The sequence below is a fragment of the Camarhynchus parvulus genome, chromosome 1, assembly GCF_901933205.1.
Source record: "Camarhynchus parvulus chromosome 1, STF_HiC, whole genome shotgun sequence".
Classification (NCBI taxonomy): domain Eukaryota; kingdom Metazoa; phylum Chordata; class Aves; order Passeriformes; family Thraupidae; genus Camarhynchus; species Camarhynchus parvulus.
This window is the reverse complement of record NC_044571.1, coordinates 93,241,065-93,257,051: the sequence shown is the minus strand read 5'-3', so window position 1 is coordinate 93,257,051 and position 15,987 is coordinate 93,241,065. Positions and strand designations below refer to the sequence as shown.

The following is a 15,987-nucleotide window of genomic DNA, read 5'->3' as shown; positions in this document are numbered from 1 at the left end:
TATGACTTACATTAATACAAAAAGTATCATCCATCTTTTTTAAAGCTTGGTCTCCTACTTCTACATTGTACTTGGCAAAAATATGTCCATATTCAGTCATTTTGTCTTAAGTCAGTCATGGGATCCTGCTGTCCTGATATTGATGAGAAAGAAAATTATAATCTTCAAATTCTTCATTTAACTATTCTTTAAGAAATATTATTACTTAAATGAGATACTCCCTTCCCAAAAGAATGCTCATAAAAATATATGCCTTAATTAAGAAAAAATTGATTTTCTGTGTCCAAACTTTCTAACAATCTATAAGTGTGTTCAGTCATCCTTACCACAGGGGAAGAAAGTAAGTAGGATTTTATGCCTGACAGAAATCCTGCAAGTGACAAAGCTCCTAATTTTGACTTCAGTGTAAATTTTGCCTCATTATGAATTCACAGGATTTGGCCTATGCTTTGCAGAGTTGACTGGGTTTCAAGTTTGTTATTACTTAGACAATAGTTTTGCTAGAAGCTTAAGAGCTCTTAGAAGAACTGGAGGGAATGAGTTTGACAAGAGACCAAAGAGATAAATTACCATTGTGTCCACTGGACTTTAAGTATCCAGTGGACACCAGCTGGTTGGGTAGAAAATGAGAATTAATACAGTTTAGTTTTAGAATACTAACATACAAAGTAGAATAATTATTTCCTCCCAAAAAATATGGTTGGAGTTTATATTCTCATTTCTTATGTAATGGAGTTTTCCTAATGTTTATTGTTTATCAAAAATGCTTGCTTGCAATGTTTCCTTATAAAGCTGATATACCCAATTTCAATTTCTAATCAGAAAAACCATGCAGATGTTACTAACAGGCCAAATGCTGGAATGCCTGCCCAGGATTTAGGCTGTCCACTGTTACAATCACAATGTGAGTAAGACTCCCTATGACATTTAGCTGATAATTCTGGAGAAGTCTGGCCAGGAACCTTGATCATAAACAGAAATTTACAGACTGTGAAGCCTCATAACATCCATGTCTCAAGTCTGTTTCTCTGTTTTCTATACATTGACCCTTTTCTTCTTCCCTTTGGAAAGGAAGAGAACCAGGAAAAACAAAGAAACCTGCCCATAACAGAGTTGTTCTAAATCTCTCTGAAGTAGCTGATCCAACAAATAGCTCCTTAGATTGAATCCCAGATGAAAGCTCCTTGCTCCAGTTGTGTAGTCCTAAACAAGAGAAGCCATGCATTTTTTTTTATTGCTGCAACAAACTAGCCTTTACATTGGTATTTACTCCAGTAAATTGTTCTTACTTTAACCTGTGATTTCACTAGCTAGCAATAATTTTGGACTGTTGCTCAGAGGACATCTCTTTGCTTTGCTAACTACCTGTTATAATGTGTAAGTCACTGCAGAATTTAGCCATGTAAATTTTGAAAGCAATTTGCAGCTCTGAAACTATTTTGAAATATTTCTTCAGATTCTATGCTGTCAAAACTCAATGAAACTGCAAAAAGCACATAACATCTATAAACACTGCTGCTGGCTACACAAAAAGCTGCAAAGAGTAAGGGTTATCAGAGTAGGACAACACTGTTAATATATAAGCATTGTTTCTTGAAGCATAATACCCCTACCTGGGAACAACACATTCCTACATATACATCATATCAATATCACAGGGGTAAATATCTCTAGGGAAAAAAAAAAAAGAAACCAAAAAGATAAATTAAACAACTTAACAAACAAGGTACTCACTGCTTAGAACCTATCTGCAGATGTTCTACTAACCACTTCACTTTTCCCTCCCCTTCTTTCAGCAAAATGTGAAACTGCGAGCATTACAAAGATTCAATTTCTTTTCATAAAAAGTTAAAGGCTAACACTCAGTAGAAGTCAATAATAATTTTGTGTTAAAATATCTACATAGTAAGAACACCACTGTGATGGTAAATTTCCACCTTGCACATTAAATATTAGTGTACTCAAGCTTCTCCTATGCCTGTGGTGTGGCCAATGCCCTGCCCAGGAAACTCAGGATAAATCTCTCCTCAGATTATTCTGGTGTGAGCTAGCCCAACAAAAGGGACTTTTATTCAGATATGGCTCAACCAAAAAAGTACTCCAGACAGATATACAAGGAAAACAGAAAATACCCCACAAACAACAATCACACTACCATTATGTATTCAAATTTAAAGTATTTACAGGATTAAGCAGTAAAAGCACTGACATGATAACACACAGTATGGCCTCATCCTGCAAGCCTCTCATCTGAATAATCCTAAGTGTGTGCAGTCCCTTGCAGCAATTGTTAGGTGCACAAAACTATGAAATTTGGGAGGAAACAGATAAAAAAGCTGAAGCACAGAGCAACAACGTGACTCACTTAAAAATCTACAGAAAACAAATAGAAATTCATAAATTAAACTGATTCTGACTTTTAATCTTGTCTGTGGGACTCAAGATCTATCCCATGAGAATAAGTATAAAAAAGCAAAAGCAACCCCTCCCTTGACATTTTATCATATCCCTATAGTCGTCTCAATGTACCAGATTTGAAAATGCAGCTATTAAACCATCAGTAGACCATCTTTGGAGCCTTTGTTTGTCAATTGCATCAAACAACAATTCTTCTGCAGACAAGAAATCAGACTGTATTTTTACAATAATTGCAAGTCATTTCTAGGAAGAAAGAGGTAGCAACAATAGCTAAGGAAATAAAATAACACACTTTTGTGCTTTCCCATCAAACCCGATAGTGGTAGGGGTTTAAATCAGTCAGAGGCGGCTACACATGAGAGATTGCACTCTGCAGGCTCTATCAGTCAGAAGTCAAGGATACACGTCCATGATTTATCATACTTTTCATGGTAATTAGCTAGAGTGCCATTTTGCTTCCAGTAGCATCACTCAACTTTCTTTTTTTAATTTGGTCTTTTTTTTTTCTGCAAATGAATTTACATATTTCTCAGTCTCTCATCCCCTACTATGTTTTATTTATGAATATAGGCCTTGCTGATGGTAACTTTAATGTGAAGAAAGTAGTAATTAGTGTACCTATCTGCTAAGTTAATCCCTTTCCCACAATGTCTGCAGAGAAGTTTAAGGTAAGTAACAGTCTGCAGTCAATATTAGGTTTAATTATGCTTAATGAGGGGAACTATCACTGTTTACTAACTGCACCTAGGTGTGTAACTTCTATATGAGTTTTTCCCCCAACCTCATTCCACACTGTTAATAGTGCCACTGTGCAGGGTACCTGTGGTGCTTTAATCCATAAAACTTCTCCAGGAGAGCCAAGCAAGTGAGGCACCTGTTACAATATGTGTTCAGAGGGAGCAGAATGGCCTTAAAACAATGGCAGCTTTGCGGAAGGAAAAAGTTCTACCACCTCACATTTAGTGGATGCAGTGCACTGGAGAAAAGAAGCTGAAACCCCCAAAAAGCCCACAGATGTTCCTCAAGGTCCTCCTCTTAAAAACTAAAGTAAAGTAAATAAAATAAAATCTTTTTTCCTGGTTTTCAGGGATAATCCACTTGAATATTTCCTGTAAGAGTTACTGTGAACTTTTACCTCATTGAAAGCTGTGTTAAGAATTAATACCCTAAAGCTGTACAAACGAATGAAGAATTCTAGTTGTATTTCATGGGCAGATATCTTCCATAACTGAAGAGATTCTAGAGGCAACTGAAGATGACACCAATGTTGTCTTAGAACTCCCTACCAGTAAGAGGTCAAAAGCAAAGCCTCAGATTGAAACCCAGTTCTACTTCAACTGCTCTGTTTCCAACATCTGTGCAATGTTGTTACTTCAGTCAGAGTCTTCCTAATGTGAAGATCTGAATTTCAGTTTACTTCAGTTCTTTTTGCCATAACATTTTCCTTTGTGATTTCATGTATTATCCCCTTAAGAAATTCATGCAATGGGAATTTTTAATACATATTTATAACTACCTATGAAAAATGTACCTTCCAAAATCTTTGATTCCCTAGGATGCACAGATTTAGGGGGTTTTGTGTGTGTGCACAAGGGACCAAGTTTGCAGGAGAAGTGCTGAAAAACAAAGCTGTTTGATTTCCAATAAGAAATGGAAGTGGAACACAGAGAGAAATTGTTCTCTAAATGGAGAGGTTACTTTATTTGATTTTTTCAAAGCAGTAAGAAGTGAGTTCTGCATTTCATTCATATCAGAGAAATGTGACATTTCCTCAGACATAGCTTAGGGGTTTTTTTTTTTTTTTTTTTCCCTAGTGAGCACTCTGCATGAGTCCACACATTCCCTCCTTATTTTTGCCATTGGCAAGACTTCAAGAAAAAAAATCTCTGGTTAGAAAATTGATCAAAAAAGCAGGAAAAACTTCTGCTAAATCATGCTTTTTATTTTTTAAAAAACCACACATTTTATTATTACTTGATTGACAAAATAGAAGTAAAGTAACATTTTAATTAAAGGGTAAACTCTGTAATTCTGCAAGCTATATCCAGATCAACTGTACATAATTTTGACTGTACAGGTTTCAAAATTTAAGCACAAGGCTTATATGTACTTTTCCTACAATATGCCAAACTAACCCTAACACCCATATTACCAGATGCTAAGGAAAAGGTTTCTAAAGGAGAAGTGTGATTTTTAAACTGATGTTTTTCCCTCTCAACACAATATTAAAAAAAATGATCTGAAAATATAAGTACAAGTTTAACTCCTCTGTTAATAGCTACATAAGAAGAAAGAAAAAATACCTGGTTTAAATATATTTTTCCTTTTGCTGTTTAAGGCATCAATATTCAGATAAACACGGATTTCATTATGAGATGGAAATTATTTACAGTCACATATATTCTTCAGAAAATTGATGGGGTTTTGTACCCAAGAAGAGAGAAGAAGAGGTCATGCCACTTCTTGAATACAAAGTCCAGCATCTTAAAACACTACAGAATGAGTCTGGGGATCTGAAGCACTTAAAGAACTCATCATTTTAAAGCCTTATTATGGAAACTCTAACTGGAGAATGAAAACAGCACTTAATACAGCAACACCAGGAGAGGGCATATTCAAGTTACTTCTCACCTGCTGCTGCCTTTCAGTAGTGGCATAAACAAAGCTTGGGTAACTGAACATTAATCTCTTTTACTAAAGCACAGTCCCAGAGAAACAGGATCACCTGCAGGCCATGGATGTTCAGTGTACATACATGAGCAACTGTCTCCTCAAAAATCCACAGGCAGCTCTCCAAACTATAGGAAGCAGATCTGCCTGAGAGATAGATGGATGAGGGCATTTTACAAAAATCTGTGCAGCTCTCCTCCCCAGAGGAGAAGAAAACTGCCTGGGAAAAAAGTTCACTTTTCTGAAGAGCCTGAGAGGATGGTGGGCTTGCTTATTTGGATCAGTCTGGATAATAACTAGGTTTTTCACATTGCAATGTTGCCTCCACATGTCTCTCTGCTCCGAGTCACCAATTATAAGGAAGAATAGTGGGAGGATGAAGATTTTTAAAACTAATTACAAAATAACCAAAGAAAAGCTGCTTCTCAAACATAAAGACTTTCATTAGGTAAAAAAAAATATTTTTCCCAAGATCTAGAGAGGTTTAGTTACCCCTAAATGAATGAATTTAGTATAATGCAGTATAATGTCTTGGCAAAGAGAAAGATGCTTTTTCTTGATGACGTTTGAAGTCAGGATAAGAGTCTCCAGTCTTGGTGGAGGAGTTAACCTGAGCGTGATTCAGTCTGGTGGCCTCCAGAATTTCAAGGAAGCTTAAAGTTTATATGGAAAGAGCTCATCTCACGTTTATAGCCCAGCCAGGCAAGTGGGACTGGAACATTGTGTTTCAGCCACACACCAATCAAACTTTTAAAACGTAACTTACAAGAGAATGCTTAGACAGAGATACTGACATCTTGGGGCAGTCCCATCTCATAAAAAACCCCCAAACATTTAAACGTGCCTATAAACATAATTGTAAAGATATTTTAATTCAGAGGAAGGAAGAAGTTTCAGATCAAAGTTCTGCAGCTAATGACCACAATCCAGATTTATAAGAACTTATGTAATTAAAATGCTCTATAAGTGACTAAGGAGCAACATTTCTTGCTTTTTTTTTCTTTTTTCAATATTGATTTCTTGCCAGAAAAAAGTACAAGTTTTCAACTGCTTTTCTCTCAGAAGAGCCTCTGCCTACTTTCATGAATTCTCTCCGCCATCCTAAAGATATGCCTGGGGAAGGCATAGAGTCTTGTATAATCCCTCAAGTCCTATTAATATCAGTAAGAATGATACAAGTTTAATTCCAAAGACCCAAAGTGAATGACTGAAATGGCCTCAAAGCTGTTTTTCAGAGTCAAAATGCTCTAGCTCATCTTTTTGGCACTAAAATGTGCTGCTGCCATAGAAGTGGTCCAGCTCCCACGACTGCTGACTTCTTGCTGTCGCTCATTTTGTTGTCTGCCTTTTCACTCGTGGTGCAGGAGAAACAGGAGTTGGTCTTTTAATAACCCACATTTCTGAGAACACTGAGTTATGCAGGAAGTTATGCAGGAATGCTGCTCTGCTTATCAAACTACTGTACAACTAAAGGTTGGCTTTGACTGGAAGGCTTACTAAATGAACAACAAAAGGACCTGGAAGGTGTTCAGCAGCAGCATCACAGTGTCCCCACACAAATGTCTGATTCAGGTCTAACAGGAAAACAGATGTCCATCTACTCAAATGGGGGGATAGGGGGAGAAAGAGGGAGATACTACCACAGAAAGGGAGAGAGAAACAAAAAAAGAGAAAGAGAAAAGAAGAGAAATAAAGAGAAGGAAAGAGAAAGAGGCAGGGAGGCAGGGAGGAAGGGAGGGAGGGAAGAAATTATTTCACCATACTACTCAGTGAAAGATGTATCTCCTGAACTTTGCAGGACACAATAACATTTGAAGTTAAAATCTTGAACCACCAGATGGAGGATTTAGCCCTCTCTTTTACAATTAATTCCTTGTCAAGCCACGTTCTACTTTTACAGAAAAACAGGGAAGCCAAGTCTTCCCTGTTTTAAAGACAATGGAATAGAAATCAGCCAGGAAAAGAAGCAAAAAGTCCCTGTCTTGAGCTATCCACTAAAGAAAATTAACTTTCCCAAAACAAACACCAGAGATATTAAAGATCAGTACTTTAATCTGTCTGGACACCTGAATGTGACATCTGGACAGCAAAATTGCTATTTATCCTTTGCGAAGAACGTAAACTGAGTCACTGGCACAGAACTAAGAATTCAAAGTCAAATTATGTTCCATGTGGCAAAAGTGGCAAGTGTCACCCATGCCACATCATTCAGATACTACCAGATGATCTGCAGTTCAGATGAAGAAGAAAATGAGCATGACTGAAAGTTTCTTCTTGGCTTTGACTCTGGCACGCTTCTGATCAAAAACCATGGTAGCTAAATACCTTGTTCTGAATCTCAAAAACCTTTCCTGGCATATACTTCTTGCCACTACTTTTTCACTCTCAGTGAAGAGGGACATTATCTTTTTCATAGAGGAGGTATCAGGTCATGGCCTCTGGCAAATCAACATGAATCACAGGCCACACGATTCAAATGTGCTCTAAGAAAGAGAATTTTAGCATCCTGAAACTCCATGCTTAAAGAACTAAATGAGAAACCAGTGTGTTGATTTAAGAGGCCAATCCTTTCACATTCATTATCAAAAACAGTAAAGGAGGAAGAGTAAAATATTACCTGTGACTGACACCTCAAAGCAGGCACACTGGCCTGGCACTGTTACTTTTACTAGAATATCTGCTGGTGAACACAGCAGACATGCATGCAGGTAAACATAAACACACATGAACACACATAAACACACAATACTGAACTCTGGGTTCAGGCTCTGGTAACCCATGTCCCCCGGGCACAAATAAGCTATGAAGGAACAGGAAAAAGTCAGTGTAATGGTTCACTAGCCCCATGGGCTATTATTCATCCCAAGCAGAGAAACAGCAGTGCAGGCTGCAATGCTGGTCCCCTCTCCCTCTGGAATGCTACTGGATGCCTGGATCTAATTCAGCAGTGAAAAAAGCAAATGTAGCGTCAGTGTAAGAAAGAAGCTGAATTTCACCTCCTGAAGCTGCAAGTAAAGGAGGACTTCTGCATGGAAGCAGAGATTTCCTGTGAAGCTTGATGTTGAAAGAACATGACAGATTCCAGTATCAACATTTATCAAACACGAATGCATAGGTTTTGGTTGGATTAGCAAGGTATTGGTATCCAATCTAGGCAACTATTCCCTATACAGAAACAAGTGATCAATTCTTGTGGCAACTGGCCAAGTGTCAACGTTGGAAGCTGCAACCATGGCACCAGGACTGCAACGGAGGGTTAAAGTGCATCCATTCAGGTGAAAGACTAAACCAGGAGAATTCCTACAGCCTATCAGGAAAATTCCCTCAAAGATTTCCAAATCTTTCCAATTCTTTTACAGCAGTGCATTAAAAGTGAACATATCACAACACCCACTGTATCTCTTCCAGCGCTACCTCAGTAAGCATTTTGCAGAGGCCACACACTACTGCCTGGACTTCAGCTTCAAAAGACAAATTTCATTTGTTGTTTTTTTTCTAGTTTTTAATGATTTAACTTCATCACCCACAGCAGAAATGACAATCAAAAATTCAGGTCTATTTTTTATGTTTCAACAAAAGCATCGGCTTCTTATTTAAGAAGACCTTGAAATACATGGTTCAGAAGAAACACCCCCCAAAAAAAAGCAGATTCTTGCTTTCCTTAAACTCACTTTCCCTCTGAAAGGGTTTGCTCTGTGTATGGATAATTCATTTACTTTAATTATTTTGAAGTGCTTCCGTTTGAGTGGGTAGAAATCAAGTATCCACAACACCAAAGTAGGTCCTAGAATTAGTTGTTGTAAACAAAATGTTCTGTCGCAGTGGCCCAAATCCACACAAGCAGTAAGACTTGAGTATTTTGGCTTTTTCACAAAGAGCACCCAGATCCATGAGAATGTATTATAGGACTTACATTTTATGGACAGGTCTTATCTTTCCAATCAGGAATTTCAGTTGTTACCCTTTGTTGGATGTTTTCAGTCCAGATAGCTTTCTGGTTAATTAGCTACACACACTAAAAACAACAACAAGAAGAAAACAAGCCAAGAAAGTCCTAGGAAAACTTCAGATGGAAGTGTTTGGACATAGTTATGTGCACACATCCACAGAGAGAAGAGGAGGAATCTAGGGAAAATGCACAGGATTGTCACTTTAGAGTCAGTGCACACTGACTTGAACAAGGATTCAAAAAATAAACACATCTAACATTTAAATCCCAGGCTGCATATTCACCCTTTTTCTCATGAGTGTATGTACACTTAAAACCAAAACCCTAGCAGCTAAACATCTACAGCTTTGAAGAATTTCAGCTCTCGATCCCATGGCAAAGCTACCATCCAAATGTTTCACCGTATCCACAGGCTTCTACTACCACATTCTGATTTAAGGACACAAATGCAAGAAAACTAAAACCAAAGACAGAGCAAGCAGTTGAAATGAAGAGTCTGTGTTACCCATCCCTTCAGAGATAACAAAGATGTGATGTAGGCATCTGGAGAAACAGAAGATATCTCCTCTGGTACATTTCATTCCTTAGGTGTCCCCATTTTCAAACTGCATTCCTGTGCTTTGCACAAACTTCCACATACCTTTGTAGCTCATCTGCACGGTTGCCCATAGTTACACCCAGTATTTACAGGTAAGCCTGCAGCCTTGTTCCTCCATGGAGGTAAACAAGAGAGGAAGGAAAATGGTATGAAGGAAAGTAGGAAACAATTCTGCACTTACTTGTCTGTTGTTGGTAGCTATATCTTAGGAATAGTTGCTTTAAAATACAAGTTGTTATTGAGGTTTGGTTTAAAAATCTCTGCCAGTTTTGACATTCAGGTGAAGGTATTGCTGCTGGCTCCAGAATAATTTGCATATCTTATCACTAAATAAAATGTCTGAGGTGTGCACCAATCTGATGAAATTATAAACAAGAGTCCACACAAGTACACATGCCTTCCTGTTTGATTTCTGTCCTTTTCACTCCTCTATAATAAATCATATGATCATCTCATTCTAGCTGGAGGTTTAACAGTTCATGCAAAAAGGAAAATGTTAACAGCCTATTCTTACCCATACTTTACAGCTGAGAACATGACAAAAATGTAATTTTGGGGAGCAAGCAGAAAGCTTATTTTGCTACCATCCATCTCCTCTTTTATTGCTACAAAATTAGTGGAAAATCCCATGTATTTATGTATTTTAAAAAATAATTTCCCACCCTGAAAGTAAATAAATAAATTAAACTACACCTTTTTTACTGCAAAGACAAATATACATGCCTAACTTTATGTCCTGCAATTAATCTCATGTATTTCAACAGGATTACTCATAATGCTGTAAGTGAAATACACATGTAAATCCTTGCAGAATCATGGCCTGAATTGCCAAAAGTTATATGGCACAATTAAATGCCTAGGTCTAAATGTCTCTAAAGAAAGATTAGGAAAAAAAAACTCCTTTAGGCATAGTAAGCAACAAAATCTACTCCAGGGAGTGACTATGGGGGAAATAGCATTGAGGGTGTCGCCTTCCCCTGGGAAATTCACCTGTCACCAAATCTTTTCATAAACTCATCTTCTTCCTCTACCAGTTACCACCTTCACTTACCACTCTGTTCTCTAACACCAACTATGACTCTCCCTTCCCACACTTCCTCTGCTGCTACGTGAAGAAGGAGACAGGAGATGCATCTCACTCATTCTTTTGCACTGTGAAGCAGGATGAGAGCACAGTCTGGCCCTTACATTAACTAGCAGGGTAATAAAGAGCTCATGTGATAATTAAGAGGTCTGGGGCGCACGGCTTTGCTCCTTAGCCAGCTGCAGAACTGCTCACATGCCAGTGTCTCACTGCAAATTGTCCAGTAAACCCTTTGGACAACCCTTAAGCTATCACTGGAGTCTATTACAAGAAGCTGCTTGATCAAAATGTATATAAATTACATACTCTAACTGCCATAAACATACATAAATTATATACTCAAACTGCCCAGCCCTGCCTCCTGAGGAGTAGCCTACCAATGGCTTTCTCCTGCAAATACTCATGAATGGCATGTAAGAAGTTGCTCATGATCAGGTTTTTATAAAATCCACAGCTTACACAAAAACTTCTGCTTGTAAATTAACTCAGTTGGAAATATTAACTAAAATGCCAGGAAAACAAAGTCAATGCCTTAAAAGTTCAAATGACTATTTGTCACAAACATTTCACCTCTACTAATGAACTGCAAAAATGAATGATAGAAATGCAAAACTGTATTATGTTTAGCAGTTAACATTTTAATAAGAAGGAGATTAGCAATTTTTAATACCTCCAGTGCTTTGTTATATACAGTAGCACAATAACTGAATATTTTAATTGCTAATTATTTAGACCTCATTCAGTTCTCACTCAGGCAAAACTCCCATTGAGGGACTCTTGCCTGAGAAAAGAGCTACAGGATTTGTTTTACTGTAATTTGAAAAAACTTTATATATCATAAAAACTATCAAGTAATAGTGAGACAAAAATCATTAAATCCTTAGCAATATTAAATCCTACTGAAATTCCCATTGACTCTCAACGCCAATGTTTTCATATTAAGTAAAACAGATAATTGCAGTTTACCAGTTGTAACTTACCTGTATAATTTATGCCCAGATATGCTGGTGGCTCTTAAAGAGGCCTAATAATGTTTTGATTCCTCTTACCGTATCTCTGCTTTTCTCCTGTGGGAAATCTCACTTTAGATGCGATAAGGAAACAACATTTCTAAACAATTATGATGTCAACACCTTCAGAAACACAAACATTAACACTTGGTTTTACCTTTTGACTTGGGCCTCCAAAAGGGTTAAGAGCAGCTCTCAACACTTCTTTCTTGTGCTGCTGTAAAGAAAAGAAATGAGTATGTTTAGGGATTTGCACACAAAAAACCTCAAGTTTCCATAACAGTCAAATAGCTGGTGTTCAGTGGGGGAAGTGGGTGGAATGCTGTATATATATAAACATACACCTATCTGAAGGAAGACAAAACAAAGTCCTACACATTTGCATGCAGTGCACAGGTGACAAAAAATAAACTAAATGTACTAGTATTTCAAATGTTATGCTATGCACATGCTTCAGGGAGGGAAATTATACAGCTGGACACAAAATAAGTAGGGAGCGATTTCTAAGACTCCATGCTTCAAAAAAGTAATTTTTTTCCATTAAGTGTAGTTTAATTCATCTTAGGGATAAAACCAAATGTGTGTCACAACCAAAGTTTTGCCTGTTACATTTGTCATTCAAATGCATTTTGGAAAAAGTTAGAGGTAAGTTCTTTAATCGGTTGAGTCTAAATAGAGTTTCTTTTTTTTTTAAATGAAAAACATGTATAACATTTTCATATTTTCAGCTAGAAATGGCTTTAAGGACTAAAATGTTCAGAAACCTCTCCACAGGTTGCATTGAGGAAACAAAGAACCAAAAGCAGACCTAGTACCATATACTGTTAACTACCAAAATGCTCAGAAGTGGCTGTCACACAGCTGAGGAAAAAGTAAGAATTTTGAAGACTGAAAGAAGAAGTTGAGAACCCTCCTTTCACCAGTTCAGAATATGGTTTAGGGACCAGACTGGCACAGTTTCCAATCCCTGTTTTAAGAGGTTCACTTAGATTACAGTGCCCAAACCCACTCCAGTCAAGCTTCCTGCTTCCTTGCAGGAGCAGTGAGTTCCCTTTGTTCCTCTCAAGTGCTGACTTTCTACATAAGAACCTGTGTCCAAAGCTAATGCCAGCTTGAGTGTGGCAGGACTAACTAAAATGACTGGTATTCTTTAATAATATATATATAAAATTTTTCTAAAAATATAATTTTAGAAAAATTACTAAAGTAATTTAAAATTAATAAATGGTTTATATATTATAAAAATAATATATATATTTTGCTAGTGGGGGTTTTTCATAGCTAGCCACAAAGATATTTTAACTGCTGGGATTATAGGTGAGAAGAGATTACTCATGAGAATTAACTCATCTTTGGAGAGCCTTTACAAAGTGCTGTTTTCTCAAATAAAGAAGATATAACAACACTAGGCTTTCAGGTTCATTGTTTCCAAGTCTGACTTCCCACCAGTTCCTATCTACTGCAGGGATGCTTCTGTTTCTTTCTCTCAGACATGCTCACAATTTCTTTTCAGATCTTGCATTTTCCTTTTGTTTTCTGAGTGCTTTCTACCTGTGGTCATTACAATCAAATGATACCTCCAGCAGCATTTGCAGAAATTTCCCTGTGACAATCCCCCAGCCTCTGTGGCTCAATCCTGAGTGTACTCGGCACAGGCTGCTGGATGGCAGCTTCCACTGTTTTCAGGGAACAGTGCTTGTTTTGCTTGATCCAAGGCTGTGCAACAAATGCTTCAGCTTTCCTACGGTCTGCAGTTGCCTGAATAGAGAGAGACTCGCTGGACAGTGGCTGTTAACACTTTCCAGCATTACACAAGGATGGTCTGGAACAGTCTGTCAGATCTGCACAGACAATGAATAAAGCAAAGCAGAAGACCTAGATATTGAGTAATGAGGATGGGGTTTTGACCTTTAAAATGCTGGATGGATTGCACGAGGATATGTTTGATTCAAGCAATACTATTAGGTACAAAATGGTACTGTTTGCCTAATGTCTACCTCAGCTACCAGCTGCACCACTCTGTGCTTGCTGGCACACGATGTGCTGCAGGGAGAGATGGCTCTGCTGAGTGAGCCCAGTAAGAGATGCTGGTACTGGGGAGCCTGAAAAGCACGGAAAGAGCCTGGGAAAATCTGATCACAAGGTGCGAGAGAAAATTTTTTACTTTAAAACACATTGATCAGTCAGACTTCCAGCAGTGTTTAGACTCCTCACGTTCTGCAAAGGATTAAATCCAAGTCAAAAGCCTCAGTTTCTCTTCTCTGGCCTACTGGCATTTGAGCATTTGTACAACTACTCATGATGACAAGCTACCCTCTTGTCAGCTGTAATTTTTGCCAGGAACTGCTGTACAAGAGTCTGTATAACTGTTACAGTTACTTTATTTTCACAATCATTAATTGATCCTTTCTAAACATTTGAATGCCTGAATTTAATTAGAGGCAACATTTCTGCCACAATTTTTATAACTGTTTTTATACATGATTTAAATTAATCAAACCTTATACTTGAGATGGTAATTTGTTGGACCAAAACAGCTGTTTCCAGGCCATACACTTTGTTTTTGATTCCAACCTCCATGTTTAAACCTTGTGGTTTAACTTAGATCAACAGCGTATTGGTGATTCAAATTACATCATATCAAGTAATACCCTCAAAATCTGATGCATCTGTATGATATCAGTGGAGTGAAAAACTCTGTGCGTAATTCAGGAAACCACTTTGTTTTTTTACTTTTACATGAAAGCTAACTCCCTGTACAAAGCAGAGGTGAATACTTCACAGCATAGGCTCGCTAGAGGCTTACTGGGCTCAAAGCTGTAAGTCTATCAGTCCTCAGAGAGGCTCGACATAGGCCATGGTGATTTCCTAGCAAAATGTGCTTTTCAGGATGAAGTAAATGAGGTACATTTACTAGCTCTGCTTTTTAAATATCTAACCAGAATGAGATCTACCACAAAAGTAAGAAATATAGAAATGGATAACTTAAACAATCCTAAATTAAAAATGCCTCTTCCACTATTCCGATTGCTTGTACAGTAACAAGAGCATCCTGTACTGCTGAAAATGCAAACAAGAAGAACAATACACAGTTTTTCATTTCCTTATGTTGATGTCTTATAGGCTGCATGGCCTTCTGATATTTGCTACTAATGAAAAAAACACTATCATCAGATTCAGTGACCTATCATCAGATTAAGTGAAACCGAAATAACCACATTCCATTCAAGAAAATGTAAAGAAGGTGTCAATCTTATTTACATTTTCTCTCGAGATTATGGTGGGAGGGGGAATATTGTGAAATGGTAAATCTTCTCTTTTTCAGATCCTACATTTAAAAACAAAATTCAAAGAGTAAGATAAATTATATTAGCATCAGTCCGGTTCAATTCCTTCCAAACATAGTCATCACACATACAAACTAAAGTCCAGCAGCAAGTGAATGAAAGAAATCACTGTTTATTAATGCTAAGAATATAGGAGCCAAAAAGAATCTCAGACATGATTCACTATGAGAGTACTCATAAATCTCTTGGTCTCTTTTGAGATTAAACCTGGCATGAAACTTGGGCAAAATATATTCTCAGCAAAATGGACAGTGCATGAAAAAAATGCTCTAAAAAAAAAATTGTGTGAGAATTTAACGTCTGTGGAAAAGTCTTATCTGGCACACTTAAAGCTTGAAATCCCCTCATTTTCAGGACAGTATCTCTAGCAGAAGAACAGATTGTCTCACACAGGCTCACCACTGCCCCTCAGCTTTGAACTAATGGACCATGTTGAATGGTCAGGTTTTGGGCCTGCTTCAACCCTTCACTGGACTTACAACCAAGGGCAACTATTACTGACTGTAGTAATGGTTTTTTGTGATATGGACTTTGGTCCACTGAGAACTAGACTTGAGATCTCTGTAACTTTTCTCAAGGGTCAAGCTTGTCTGTCTGGGGGGAAAAAAAAAGAATAAATCAAGTGACTAGCATTAAATTCCATGATAAAGACATTGTCTGAAGAATTTATGAAGACAGCTGCCCAAAGCAGACCACTGACCTGGTCTGAAGTACAAGATAATGAACTGGATACGCTTTGGCTTTTTTGTGGGGAAGGAAGCTTCGTTCATGTACAGAAAAAATTTAAAGAAACAACTGTGTTACAGTTACATCCTTCACACATGAAAAAGTCATTCAGGAAACAATTTAAGTTCCCTGTGCACTACTCAATTCTATTTGAAAAGTACTGCCTGCGCATATTTATCTCTGTG

At 37.6% G+C, this 15,987-nt stretch overlaps 1 protein-coding gene across 4 annotated transcripts in view; it reads right to left on the bottom strand.

Annotated features, from left to right (window-relative positions):
* Positions 1 to 15,987, bottom strand: part of ZBTB20 (zinc finger and BTB domain containing 20) — a 445,196-nt gene that overhangs the window by 374,794 nt on the left and 54,415 nt on the right. For all 4 annotated transcript variants that reach the window (XM_030955850.1, XM_030955680.1, XM_030955758.1 and 1 more), the window contains exon 2: positions 11,887 to 11,946. The gene's annotated coding sequence lies outside the window, so the exon portion shown is untranslated. The remainder of the gene's footprint in view (positions 1 to 11,886; positions 11,947 to 15,987) is intronic.